At 41.6% G+C, this 13,414-nt stretch overlaps 1 long non-coding RNA gene across 2 annotated transcripts in view; it reads right to left on the bottom strand.

Moving 5' to 3' along the window:
* LOC101902701 (uncharacterized) overlaps positions 1-13,414 on the bottom strand; it is a 145,661-nt gene that overhangs the window by 35,735 nt on the left and 96,512 nt on the right. For both annotated transcript variants that reach the window (XR_009494562.1, XR_234627.5), the window contains exon 3: positions 10,656-10,751. This is a non-coding gene — a long non-coding RNA (uncharacterized lncRNA). The remainder of the gene's footprint in view (positions 1-10,655; positions 10,752-13,414) is intronic.

Below are 13,414 nucleotides of genomic sequence, written 5' to 3'. Positions count from 1 at the left end.
GGCTAAAGGTTGAATGACTCTGGTCTGGGAACTCTGACCCAGCCCAACATTAAGATTTAAAGATACTGATGGCCAGGTATCCAGCTGATCCATTTAGATCAGCTTAGTGACACATAGGAGTCAACAAGCCTTATCCATGTACACAGATCTTTCCTCAGCTGCTCTGTGCTTCTCTCTTAAGATGGCCAGATTTAGCAAATAAAAAATGTGATATTTAACATATACTGAAAATGTATTCATTGTTTATGAAAAGTTCAAATTAAACTATTCTGTATCTCATCTGGCAACCTTATCCTCTCTTAAATGAGAATGGGCAGCCAAGAATCACCAAATATTTGAGGAAAGCCTCAACACAAAGACAATGACTAAATCACACAAATGGGAGAAAAGGGACAAAAAGACCAAAAAAGGATGCAAAGAAAATAATAATTTCAAAAATTCTGCCATTTCTTTTCTCAGAAATTTAAGAAAGGATGTTGTACCTTTGAAATAGGATCAGCTTGTTTTTTAAAAAAAGAGTCAAAAAACACTGAAGAGCTATTGCTAATTAAAGTTATGATAGCAGATGAAAAACTCAATAGAAGGTTTTTTTTTTTTTTAAACTTTACACAATTGTATTAGTTTTGCCAAATATCAAAATGAATCCACCACAGGTATACATGTGTTCCTCATCCTGAACCCTCTTCCCTCCTCCCTCCCCATACCATCCCTCTGGGTCATCCCAGTGCACTAGCCCCAAGCATCCAGTATCGTGCATCGAACCTGGACTGGCATCTCGTTTCATACATGATATTTTACATGTTTCAATGCCATTCTCCCAAATCTTCCCACTCTCTCCCTCTCCCATTGAGTCCATAAGACTGTTCTATACACCAGTGTCTCTTTTTTAAGGGAAAATACAGTTATAGAAAAAGAAAACATGGGGAATGGGGCAGGGGGAGAAATAATAAAAGAAATAATTCAAGAAAATTCTCCAGGACTGAAGAATATGAGTTTCAGATGCAAAAGACCCTCTGAGCACAAAGGATGACAAAATGCCCTCAGTAATGGAAACATACAAAAAAAAAAAAAAGGAGGGAGGGATTGAGCTAAGAGCTATGTCTGTTTTAGTCCTAGGAGTTCAGGATGAAAGATAATATGTTAATATGTTTGATAAATATTAAACAATTTGGTTATAGTTGCTCTAGCCTAGGACTTTCCTGCTGGCTCAGACAGTAAAGAATCTGCCTGCAATGAGGGAGACCTGGGTTCCATCCCTGGCTTGGGGAGATCCTCTGGAGGAGGGCATGGTAACCCACTCCAGTATTCTTGCCTAGAGAATCCCCAAGGACAGAGGAGCCTGGTGGATTACAGACCATGGGGTCAAAAAGAGTTAGACATGACTGAGCAACTAAGCACAGTACGGCCTAGAAATAATACAAGAGTTTAATAAATCTATTAAGCTTTAAGAAATGAGGTTTTATAATAATAATGATATACATGAATAAGCACAATGTAGTGAAAAGAACTCTGGATCAAGAACCAGAGACACACATTCTAGTCCTGTGTCTGCCCCTTTGTGACTTCATACATATCACTTCATATCTCTGGACCCAGTTTTATCATGAGGGTTTAGAATTTCTAGAATCCTATTTGCTTAGGCAATCATGAAATATATGGCATTAAACATAACTGAGTACACAATTAAAATAATTTTAAAAAATCATATCCCAATAATACTTATTAAATATACAATCCTTTTTTCTTAAATTTTACATATTATTTCATTTTTATATAATAACAAATTTATATTTCTACGGTACTTCACAAGTTTCATTCATTCATTCATTCATTCATTCTCCAAATTCCAAATGATGTGAGGTATACAAATGACAGAGAAGGCAATGGCACCCCACTCCAGTATTATACAGGCATTGCACATGCTCTCTTGGAGCTTTTATTCTAATAGGGAAGATAGTAACTTTTTAAAAGACAAATAAATACATTTCTATGTAGGATAAATGTTATGAAGGAAAATAGGATTCTATGAAAGAAAATAACAAAGGGAATCACTTTTAGAGCTGGTGATTAGCAAAGGAATTTCTGAAAAAGTGGCTTTTAAAATGAGAATAAATAAGAGTTTCGGCAGGTAAAGAGTAGGAGAAACAGCTTATCAGGTAGAGGAGGAAATACATATGAAGGCTTTGGGGGGGAAATTGTGCTTTCAGGGAAATGTTGGTTGGCCAGGATGGTTGTGTGATATTCTCCAGAGGAAGAATGGTGTGGGATAAAAGACAGAGACCAGATTATTCTGGGTCTTTGAGTCCATGAAAGAAGGTTGGGTTTTATTTCTAGGGCAACAGGAAGGTACTAAATTATTTTCAGCATGGTGTGACCTCTAATTTACAATGTATGATCACTCACCATTATTTTATCTCTTTGGATCTTCAATACTATGCTTTGAGATAAGCAGTGTGTTGATATATGGCACTGAGAAAATGAAGCAGAGAGAGGTTAAGTGTCTGTCTCATGAACAGGTCCAACAGTGAGTTAACATGGGCAGACCCAGAGCAAGACTTGGGTTTTCCTACACCACTTAGTACAGTGCCTGATGCATAACCTCAATAAATATTTGTTAAATGAATGTACATCACACCAAGACATTCTAGCTACTGAGATCCATGGGTCTTTTGGTAAAGAAAAATGTGTTAAATCAGCCGCCAGAGGGAGTGTATACTTCCCCCATGTAACAGAAACATTGACCTTGGCAAAGACAGCTGGCAGGAAAAAAAATCTTTAACTGAACAAAGTGCTTTCTCCAGTTTATACCAAAAAAGATTTCATGAAATAGAACTGGCAACATCACAACAGAACCTTTGTTATGTGTTTGAGCCGGCCATCTGTCCATGAGACTCAGTTGTGGACAGCCTCCTGACTTAGAGTTCTCCTGACTTTGTTAAAAAAAAAAAAAAAAGTGGTTCCTCCAAAGTAAAGTGTAATGAAATGGAAGTAGCAATATTTCCTGACACGATTCAAACTGTACATGCTGAACAAAAGACTTCTTATTTTTTTCACCCAACCCTGCTGTTTTGAATTTCCTTGAACTTGCTTCAAAATAGAGCTTGGGAAGAAGAAAACTTTGCCTGTGGCACAGAAGTGGTCCAAGATGGCTAGAGGAGTCTACCTGCTGAAGAGTGAGATCGAACTATTGTTTCCACTGTGCGGTCAGGGGAAAAGAACTACACACAAATGCATCTAGAAACAACACACACACACACACACACACACACACACACACACACACACAAATATGTGGTTTAAGGCATGGTTTTAAAAGATTTGGATCCTACCAGCCAACCACATTTTTCTCCATTTAATAAAGATATAATTTTGTCAACAGCCATTTGACAAAATTTTTTGTCGTTCTCAGCCAATGCGTGAACTGGATACAGATATACAGGTCATCAACTTTTACCTGAGTTGAGGGATCAAGGAAAGTTTCCAAAAGAGTCCCCTAAAAGTAAATCTGCTACTGCTGCTAAGTCGCTTCAGTCATGTCCGACTCTGTGTGACCCCATAGACCGCAGCCCACCGGGCTCCCCCATCCCTGGGATTCTCCAGGCAAGAATACTGGAGTGGTTGCCATTTCCTTCTCCAATGCAAGAAAATGAAAAGTGAAAGTGAAGTCGCTCAATGGTGTCCAACTCTTTGCGACCCCATGGACTGCAGCCTACCAGGCTCCTCCATCCATGGGATTTTCTAGGCAAGAGTACTGGAGTGGAGTGCCATCGCCTCAGCCATCTATAATCAATCAACAAGAATTGATTGGTCAGGCACTATGTGCTAAGAACAGGATTTAATCTTGTGGGAGAAACAAACAAGGGACTGACACACAGTTCCTACACTCAACAGCCAACTCTTTTTTGTTAGTTATTAAGGATATTTTCCAAATATTCTATTTTTTTAAATTTAGAGAACTAATATCCAGGTAGTTGACTGAATTTTATTTGTTTGCTTCTGGTTGTATAAGGTCATGAAAAAACAAAGACCAGTAAGGGATCTCCTGATGGTTCCATAGTGAGGTACAGAAACTTCATTTATTTGTCTTTCCTTAAATCCTCTTACAGGCAGAATGTAGGGGAAGAGAACTGGGTGCTGGGAGAGAGTCTAGAGGACTTTGTGCTTGTCACCTTGGAAGTCTCATTATTACAAAGCTTTGTTGTTTTTAGTTGCTAAGTCATGTCCAACTCTTTGTGACCCCATGGACTGTAGCTGGCCAGGCTCCTTTGGTCATGGGATTTCCCAGGCAAGAATATTGGAGTGGGTTACCATTTCCTTCTCCATACAAAGCTTTGGGCATTTTTTTTTTTAAATAAGAAGTATCAGTTCCATAACATCCTGGCCCTAAAAGCTTCTGGGTATACTACAATTGTACTTTTATATTTTCTTTTTCCATTTACTTATTTAAATAGGAATTCATGATCACTCTAAAAATGTTGGTGAGAGTGGTATTTTTGAGTATAAATGAGTTTGTGGTGAGAATGTTTATGTGTGGTGACTAGTTTCTAGCATTTCTGGTCATTAATTAAAATAAAAAATAAATAGAAGAAAAAACTTTCCAAAACAGAAGAAATTGATTTTAAAGTTTTATAAAATTACAGTGATTTTTTAAAAAAAAAAACCTTCAACATTCCAAAATGTGTATCAGAGACAACTATGTAGAAGATATTGGCTCAGGTGCTATGCAAGATTCTAAAAAGGTCTATGATATATTCTTTCCCCCTAAAGTTCTTGGGAACTGGAGAAGTGAGAAGCAGGGATGTCAAGCTCTCAAAATAGGCAATATTAAGCTGACAGTGGACAGGAACACAACAAAGCCCAGACTAAGCTTTGTAGGAATATAGGGAAGAGACATGGAGAAAGAAACAACAACCCACTCCAGTGTTCTTGCCTGGAGAATCCCAGGGATGGGGGAGCCTGGTGGGCGGCTGTCTCTGGGGTCGAACAGAGTCGGACACGACTGAACTGACTTAGCAGCAGCAGGGAAGAAACAGCCCTTACTGCATTTGAGTGAACATGCTCTTGAGGGTGTTGGGCAAAAGAAAGAATATAAACAAAGGGACAGAGATTAGAAATCACTCTGGGCATAACTAGGAAATACTTCCATCTCGTTTGACTAGGAAATAGGTTAATTATAGGACTGTAGGGGCTTTGCAAATGGTACTAGTGGTAAAGAATCTGCCTGCCAATACAGAAGATGCGGGATGCAGGTTCAATCCCTGGGTAAGGAAGATCCCCTGGAGAAGGAAATGGTAACCCACTCTGGTATTCTTGGCTGGAAAATCCCATGGGCAGAGGAGCCTTAGTGGGCTAGAGTCTGAGGGGTCACACAGAGTCAAACAGTCGGTGACTAGTCAATGAGTGACTAAGCATGCACGAGCGCATAGGACACTACTGTTAAGCCTGGAAATATCTTTAGGATCAACTTGTGGAAAGACCTGTATGGCATTTTGAAGACTGCAAATTTAATTGAGAAGAGAGGTGAAAGGGTGAAAGAGTCCTCAGAAGTGGGCTTCAAGAAGATTGATTTGGCTGAGGAGCACAAGACAGAAACAAAACAAGAACACAAAATCACAAAAACAAAACAAGAACACAAAATCAAGGAGACAACCGCCTAACAGGGTATTGCAGGAATCCAAGCAAGAAGAGATCATGTAATGTAAACTGAGGTGAAAACATGTGGAAGGAAATGCAGGGGGCAGAGGCAAGAGAAAACTCAGAGAACAAATATAAAAAGTGAGTTAAATAAATGGAGTGAGACAGTCATATAGTTTCAGTTTGCTAATGTAATATTTGTAGCACTTATAAGAATAAAGAAGTCAGAAGGCTGACTAGGTTTCAAAAAGGAAATGTGATTTTGGTTTTGAAAACTCATTTATGCTACAATGCCAGCAGTACAGACAAAGAGAGAAGTCCAGCAGATTGTTGGAATTAAAGGTATGGAATCCAGGAGGCAAGAGAGTCCTGGAGGGAAGCTCTATAGAGGTAAGGAGTGGTCACTGAGGCCACAGCAGTGGATAACACTACTGAGAGAGAGAAGAAGAGGTGGGGGAAGGGGAGGAGAGAAAGACAGCCGAGGGAAAGACTCTTTGAGAATGTTTTTCTTTTTCTTTTCCTCAGCTGAGGAGGAGTCACTTAGAAAACCTGAGAAAGACTATTCTTTGTTGCAGGAGGAGAACTACTGCTATTACAATGTACAGGAGTCATTTCAAGAAGAAGAGGATGTCAACAGGGTCATTTTAAACCCTGGAGTGGGTAAAGGTGAAGGTAAGATTTGACAGAAGAAAAAGCTGGTTTGAGACTTACCTGGTAGTCCAGTAGCTAAGACTCTACACTCCCAAAGCAGGGAGCCTGGGTTCAATCCCTGGTCAGGGAACTAGATCCCACATGCCACAAACTAAAACATTCCTCGTACTACAATAAACATCATAGATTCTGCATGTCGCAGCTAAGATCTAGCACAGTCAGACAAATAATTTTTTTTTTGAAAGAAAAAGTTTGTTTGAGGAATTGATTCGAAAGTGAAGTCAGTATGGCAGCATTATTAAGACAGATTCAAATGATGTCATTTGGGCAGAAGTCAGTTTGAAAGGATGTATGGTTTGGGGGATTGAGAAAGAGGAGCCAACCAGTGGAGACTATCAGTTCAACAACTCTAATGAGGAAGGAAACAAGAGGACTGTGGTGCCAGTTTCCAGGTTAAGAGGTATATGTGTTGATTTTACATGCTGAGAGGGAGTGAGGGTCCTTTTTAAAAATGAGGAAAGGAGCTTTTGGAAAGCATGAGGCTGCCCAAGACAGGATAAATTAATTACCCAAGAGAGGAGACCATTGGGTGATCATGAGCCCAGGGGTTGCCTTCCACTTAGCAAGGAGGGCAAAGGTTTTGTCAGCTGAAGGAAAGGAGGAGAGTAGATAAAAACAGAGACAAGAGAACAAATCTTAAAGGAGGAGAGGAATAGTGAGTGAGGAAGATGAATCTTCTCAATGAAGCGGTTGACAGTCAGCTGGGAGGGTGGGAGTGAGGGCTTGAGAATCACAGAGAAGCATTACGCAACCCCTTGGGTGCGGGTCGGGGGCTGCAATGGGAGGAAAACATAAAGGAACGAAATGACTGCTAAGTGGCAAAGATTTTTTTTCTCTCTGGGTTCCTGTGGGCCCTCACTTTTAGGCCTGAAACTGCTCCCTACCAGACTTCAAAGCCACTTGCAGGGTTGGCACTTGTAGCTTGGTAATTCCAAGCATTTGGACCATGCCACCCGACACTGCAGTGAAAGGCTTTTCCAGGTCCCTCATGAAAGAAAAGAGACGCCAAGGAGCAAGGCAAAGAAGTATCACTAAAAAAAAAAATAGGACTGGACCCCGGCCATCTTTCTACCTCTCTCTCCGCTAACATGTCAGAACCAGAGAAATGCCTGACCTCGCTTCTTGGGAAGAGTGAGGTATGTGTATCAAAATACATAAATCCTAAAAAGCCTATTGTGAAGGGCAGAGCCCTCATTATTTGTATTTTGATCACTTTTAAATATTTTTAAAGTGAGCGCTTCCAGGGGCAAGGTAAATAGTCCCATTTTGTGGGGCGCTTGATTAAATTCCAAACATATCATTTTGTGGGGTGTGCCTGCAGATTCTGATACCTTTGAGCAGGTTTGCCAAGAAAGAGCAAATGTGAGAGGAGCCCATGGAAACAAGGAAACTATTCTCCCAGTGGCAGGTTGCAGGGCTGTGCAAGGGAGAGCTATCCGACTTTTGTCTCCCCACTGAAGGGGAGATTAGAATGGATTAAATTAGCAATGTGGGCCTGAGTTGTTACTACATAACAATAACACTCTGTGCTCCATTCAAGGGATGCCAAGCCCTTTGACAAGACTCTTGCTTTCTCTTTGGACTTCACCCCGGGGGTGGGGAAGGGCACTGGTTAAGCGCATCCCAGGTCCAGAGAGAAGTGTGCCTCCCCACCCACTTACCACAGTCTCACTCTCTGCTCCTTCCCTACCAACTTCTTGCCTTCCTTTCCTTTCTGACCACCTCCACCCATCCTTCATCATGAAGAAACCTGCCCAGAAGGAAATCAAACTACTGAGCATCCACTTATAGTAGCAACCAAGGCATTCATTTACTGGACCATTATGTGATCATCACAAAACCTGAATAGACAAGGGATAGTCAAGTGATGGTCACATATATTTAATGATTGATTTGGCATTGATCCTTGACTTGGGAATATCCCTTGGAGAAGGGAATGGCTATCCAGTCCAGTATTCCTGCCTGATGAATTCCATGGAATGAGGAGCCTGGCGGGCTACAATCCACGGGTTTGCAAAAGAGACAGACATGATGGAGCAACTAACACTTTCACTACTTTTACTTTTTTGGCACAGCTACCAACCAAACAGAATGATATGGAAGCTGCACTGGAGCCCAGGATGAGAGGCACTCACCATGCTAGGCATTACCTCCTAGTTGCTGGAGTGTGGAACTTTCATCAACTGGAACAGAATTATTTCAATGTTTAGACAACAAGGACTGTTGAATCTTGGTCCTGAGCTATCACCATATCACAGATAAAAATGGGTCCATAGAGGTTTTAAATACTTCACCCCCAAACCACAAATTGATTATAGGCTTGGGACCCAGTGACTCAACTGGAGGGTCTTTTCCACCCACCTTGCTGGCCCTCTGCCCTCTTTCCTTTGTCATTTTGTGTGTGTGTGTGTATATATATATATATATATTTCACATATATGATACGTGAAAGTTGTTCAGTCATGTCCGACTCTGTGGCTCCATGGATCATACAGTCCATAAAATGCTCCAGGCCAGAATACTGGAGTGGGTAGTCGTTCCCTTCTATAGGGGATCTTCTCAACCCAGGGCTAGAACCCAGGGATCAAACCCAGGGATTGAACCCAGGTCTCCCACATTTACCAGCTTCAGTTCAGTCAGTTCAGTTCAGTCGCTCAGTCGTGTCCGACTCTTTGCGACCCCATGAATCACAGCACACCAGGCCTCCCTGTCCATCACCAACTCCCAGAGTTCACTCAGACTCACGTCCATCGAGTCAGTGATGCCATCCAGCCATCTCATCCTCTGTCGTCCCCTTCTCCTCCTGCCCCAATCCCTCCCAGCATCAGAGTCTTTTACAATGAGTCAACTCTTCGCATGAGGCAGCCAAAGTACTGGAGTTTCAGCTTTAGCATCATTCCTTCCAAAGAAATCCCAGGGCTGATCTCCACCAGCTTAGAGATGAAAATATGCAGTGTTCTGGAGAGGACATGCAAGGGCACCAGAAGACTCTCTCCCAGAGAACTTCTCAAGTTGCATTTATTAATCTCTGCTGTTCCCATGAAAAGTCTTCTCAGTAGTGGCAAAATGGGAGGGGAGGGAGTGAAGGAGTGAAGAAGCAACCGACTGAAAAGAAAGCTTCTATTTCCTCTTTTCCCCACAAAGAGGCAAGGACCTTGTTTTATTTTGTTCCTCATGGTACCCCCTGGGGGTTAACACATGGTTGACACCCAATGCAATTTGGTTGAATGAATGAATAATAATTTCTCCCGTTTCTACAACACTTTATATTCTTGAAAAGAGCCTTTACACCTGCTCTCATTGGACCCTCAAGAAGTTCAGCAGGATTACAGGGCAAACATTGTTATTTCCATTTACAGATGAAGAAGCTAAGATGCAGAGGGCTAAGATGGTTTGCCTGCATCACAAACCAACCATATTGGGCCCTGCCAACTTCCTGGTCTGGGGCTCCTTCTCCCACAGGGCAGTGTCTCCTAAATATGAATACAAGTTAGCATAACTGGAAACAAAACAACTTACAATTTGCAACCTACCGCATACTTAGGCTGACACTGAAGGAGTAGCAGCACACAGGAGACCTGGTCTCCCTCTCCCTCTTTCTTTCCCCACGCTCACCTCCATTCACCAGATCACCAGCTCCAGGGAAGTCCCTCATTATTCCTGTACCTCAGCCATACCACCTGCATGTAGCGCTAGCTTTACATCTTTTCATTTTTAAGTGAATTCTCCCCTTAAGTAAACAACTTAAGTAAAATTACTTAAGGGAATGATTTTTGTAGCCTATATCAATTGGCTCAGGACTCCCTTTCTTACAAAGTTCAAGTATGACATTTAATAGACGGAAAAGAATAACACGACTCTAAAGAATAACATTAGCCTATCTAACTATGGACAATTCCTACTCATGAACTCCCTCTCTAGGGCCTCCAAAAGGCAAGGGGCAGTGGCCATGGCTTTTCCCTCTTTTTACCTATTACCAGTTCCTGCAGTGTGGTTTCTGGACCAGCAGTATCAGTAGAATCGGAACCTCTTATGAATGATAAAATCTTTAGTCCTAAACCTACTAGAGTCAGAGTCTCTAGAGTGAGGGGTCCAGTGATCTATTTTAAAAGGCCTCCAGGTGATCCTGGTGCACATAAAAGGGTGATGGCTACTAATCCATTATATCCTATTATTTTCCTGCCTGAGCCAGGAACACCTTGTATTCCCAATGGGTGCTCTGGGACTCTCTGCCCACTCAGTTCTTTAATTCTTCTTCCCTCCACATGAAAACCTACAATATAGTCTTATTAATGACATTATTAACTTACCTCCTTGGAGTAAGGGGTGGACTAGATAATCTTCTGAGATTTTTTTCAAGTCAAGAAGCTCTGATTCTTCAGGGGAGTCACAGCTAAGCAGATGGCCTTAAAGAAGAAGAGTATGAAGTTAGCTATGTGTTTATCATGCATTGTGTGCTAAGTTGCTTGGGTCGTGTCTGACCCTTTACGACCCTGTGGAGTTTAGCCTGCCAGGCTCCTCTGTCCATGGGATTTTCCTGGCAAGAGTACTGGAGTGGGTTGCCATGCCCTCCTCCAGGGGAATCTTTCTGACCCAGGGATTGAACTCATGTCTCTGCGTCTCCTCATTGGCAGGCAGGTTCTTTACCACTACTGCCACCTGGGAAGCCCTGGGTTTATCATTTGTAGCCTTTACTATGGCGAGGTACTTTCCTTCTATACATACTCTGTTAAGGGTTTTTATCATAAATGGGTATGGAATCTTGTCAAATACTTTTCTGCATCTACTGAGATGATCATATGGATTTTATTATTTTTTTGGTTAATGTGGTATATCACATTGATTGATCTGCAGATGTTGAACCATCCTTACAGCATTATTTACAATAACCAAGATATGGGCCCATCAACAGAGGAATGGATAAAGAATATATGGTGTATATATATATTACAAAGGAATCCTACTCAGACATCGTAAAAGATGAAATCTGACCATTGCAACAATATGGATGAACTTTGAGGGTATTATGATAAATAATAGATATTATTATTTGTCTTTCTATTATTATATTTGTCTTTCTCGGCTAGGGAAAGACAAATATCATGATTTCACTTATATGTAGAATATAAAAAACAAGCAAACAAAAAATAAATGAACAAACCAAATGAAAGCAAACATGTAGACAGAGAACAGAAAACAGTAGTAGTTACCAGAGGGGGAGCGACCAGAGAGAGGGCAAAATGAGTAAAGGGACTAATTGCATGGTGATGGATGGAAACTAAATTTTTAGTGGTAAGCATGCTATAGTGTCAGAGAAGGCAATGGCACCCCACTCCAGTACTCTTGCCTGGAAAATCCCTTGGATGGAGGAGCCTGGTAGGCTGAAGTCCATGGGGTCGCTAAGAGTTGGACATGACTGAGCGACTTCACTTTGACTTTTCACTTTCATGCATTGGAGAAGGAAATGGCAACCCACTCCAGTGTTCTTGCCTAGAGAATCCCAGGGACGGGGGAGCCTGGTGGGCTGCCGTCTATGGGGTCGCACAGAGTCAGACTGAAGCTCCTTAGCAGCAGCAGCATGCTGTAGTGTACACAGAAATAAAAATATTGGGTTGTTCATTCAGGGTTTTCCATAATATCTTATAGAAAAATCTGAATGAACTTTTAGGTCAACCCAATAGAACAGTGCACAACAAGAAACTTATATAATGTTTTGAACCAGTGTTATCTCAATAAAAATTAAATTATAAAAAAAGAAGACAGAAGAGAACTTCTGCCTGGTAAGCTTCCTTTGCTACAGGCTCCAAGGCTGGAGTAAAGTGAGGACATAGGCCAGTTGCCAGCTCTTAGTTACAGCCCCAGGAGATCTTTGATGTTCTCCCCTTGCAGTCTGGGGTCCCTGTTTTCAAGAATTTATCAGAATGACCTAGACTTAGCAAACTTGCTCTATGTACCTTGGACAAAATATCCGCTGAGTCAATTCTGTGAGGAGCCTTGGATTGTCAGCCTAAAAGCCTGTTTATAGTTGACTGCCTCTGGCAAACTGCTATCAGATGCAAAAAAAAAAAAAAAAAAAGTGTCATAGGTTTGGCATATACTAAATTATCCTCAGCATTTGCATTAGGTAGGTGGTCAAGCAACAGCAGGTAGCAAATACAAGAGGAAGAATCTAGTCCCTGCCCCACTTCTCCTTTACCACCCCCTCCCTTCTTTCCCAGATTCCCACCATGAAAAGACAACCTAAAGGACTCAAAAGAAGGATGACTTCTCCACACCTGGATATTCTCACACAGTTAAGAAAGAAAGAACCCAATCTCTGTTCAGTTCCTGGGTTCTGATATGCTTTTCCTTTCTAAGCTTCTACAACCTACTGCTCATGACTTCATTTTGCCAACCACAAAATGTAGCTAACTGCTAACCTTCGGCTTTACTTTCCTCCCTCTTCTAGGTTCTTTGAGTTATGAAAGCACAATGAGTGAATGGAGAGACGGTCGAGTAGGATAAGATAAGAATGTTAACAATCTCCATTGAAGACAACAGGCAAAGGTCCTGGAATTGGAGTCATGAGACTTGGGTCTCCAGCCAGGGCTTTGTCACTGGTGAGCTGCGAGGCTGAGGCAGGTTACTGCCCCACTGGGTGTCACTGCAAAACAAGGGGCTTGAGCAAAACAAATCTCTGGGCTGTTTTCCAACTGTTTGATACTGTGAATAGAAAGACAGAACATAATTATGTCTTATTTGGGAGCTGCATTGCCCTTGTCTGAAAACTCAAGTTTGGGGACAGCAAGTAGACTTCACTTTGTTTACCAATCTGTTCTAGCTGTGTTGATTGCCTGAAATGTGGGAAAGGGTAGCGTAAATGACTACAAGATCTTCCATGGGAGGGCAGGCAGTTACATCCCTAGTGCCTCATTTGTCTCTTTTCCTGCTCTTTCACAGCTAATAATCCTTCTGTGAAACTTTTAATTGCATCTAGGCTGCCTAAAATACAAGTACCATCAGATCATAAAGTCCCATGCCCAGTACAAAGCCTGTTACCTGACGGGTACTCAGTAGCATTTTTTGAATG

The sequence above is a fragment of the Bos taurus genome, chromosome 5 (assembly GCF_002263795.3).
Source record: "Bos taurus isolate L1 Dominette 01449 registration number 42190680 breed Hereford chromosome 5, ARS-UCD2.0, whole genome shotgun sequence".
NCBI lineage: Eukaryota > Metazoa > Chordata > Mammalia > Artiodactyla > Bovidae > Bos > Bos taurus.
This window is presented reverse-complemented; position numbering and strand designations above follow the sequence as displayed.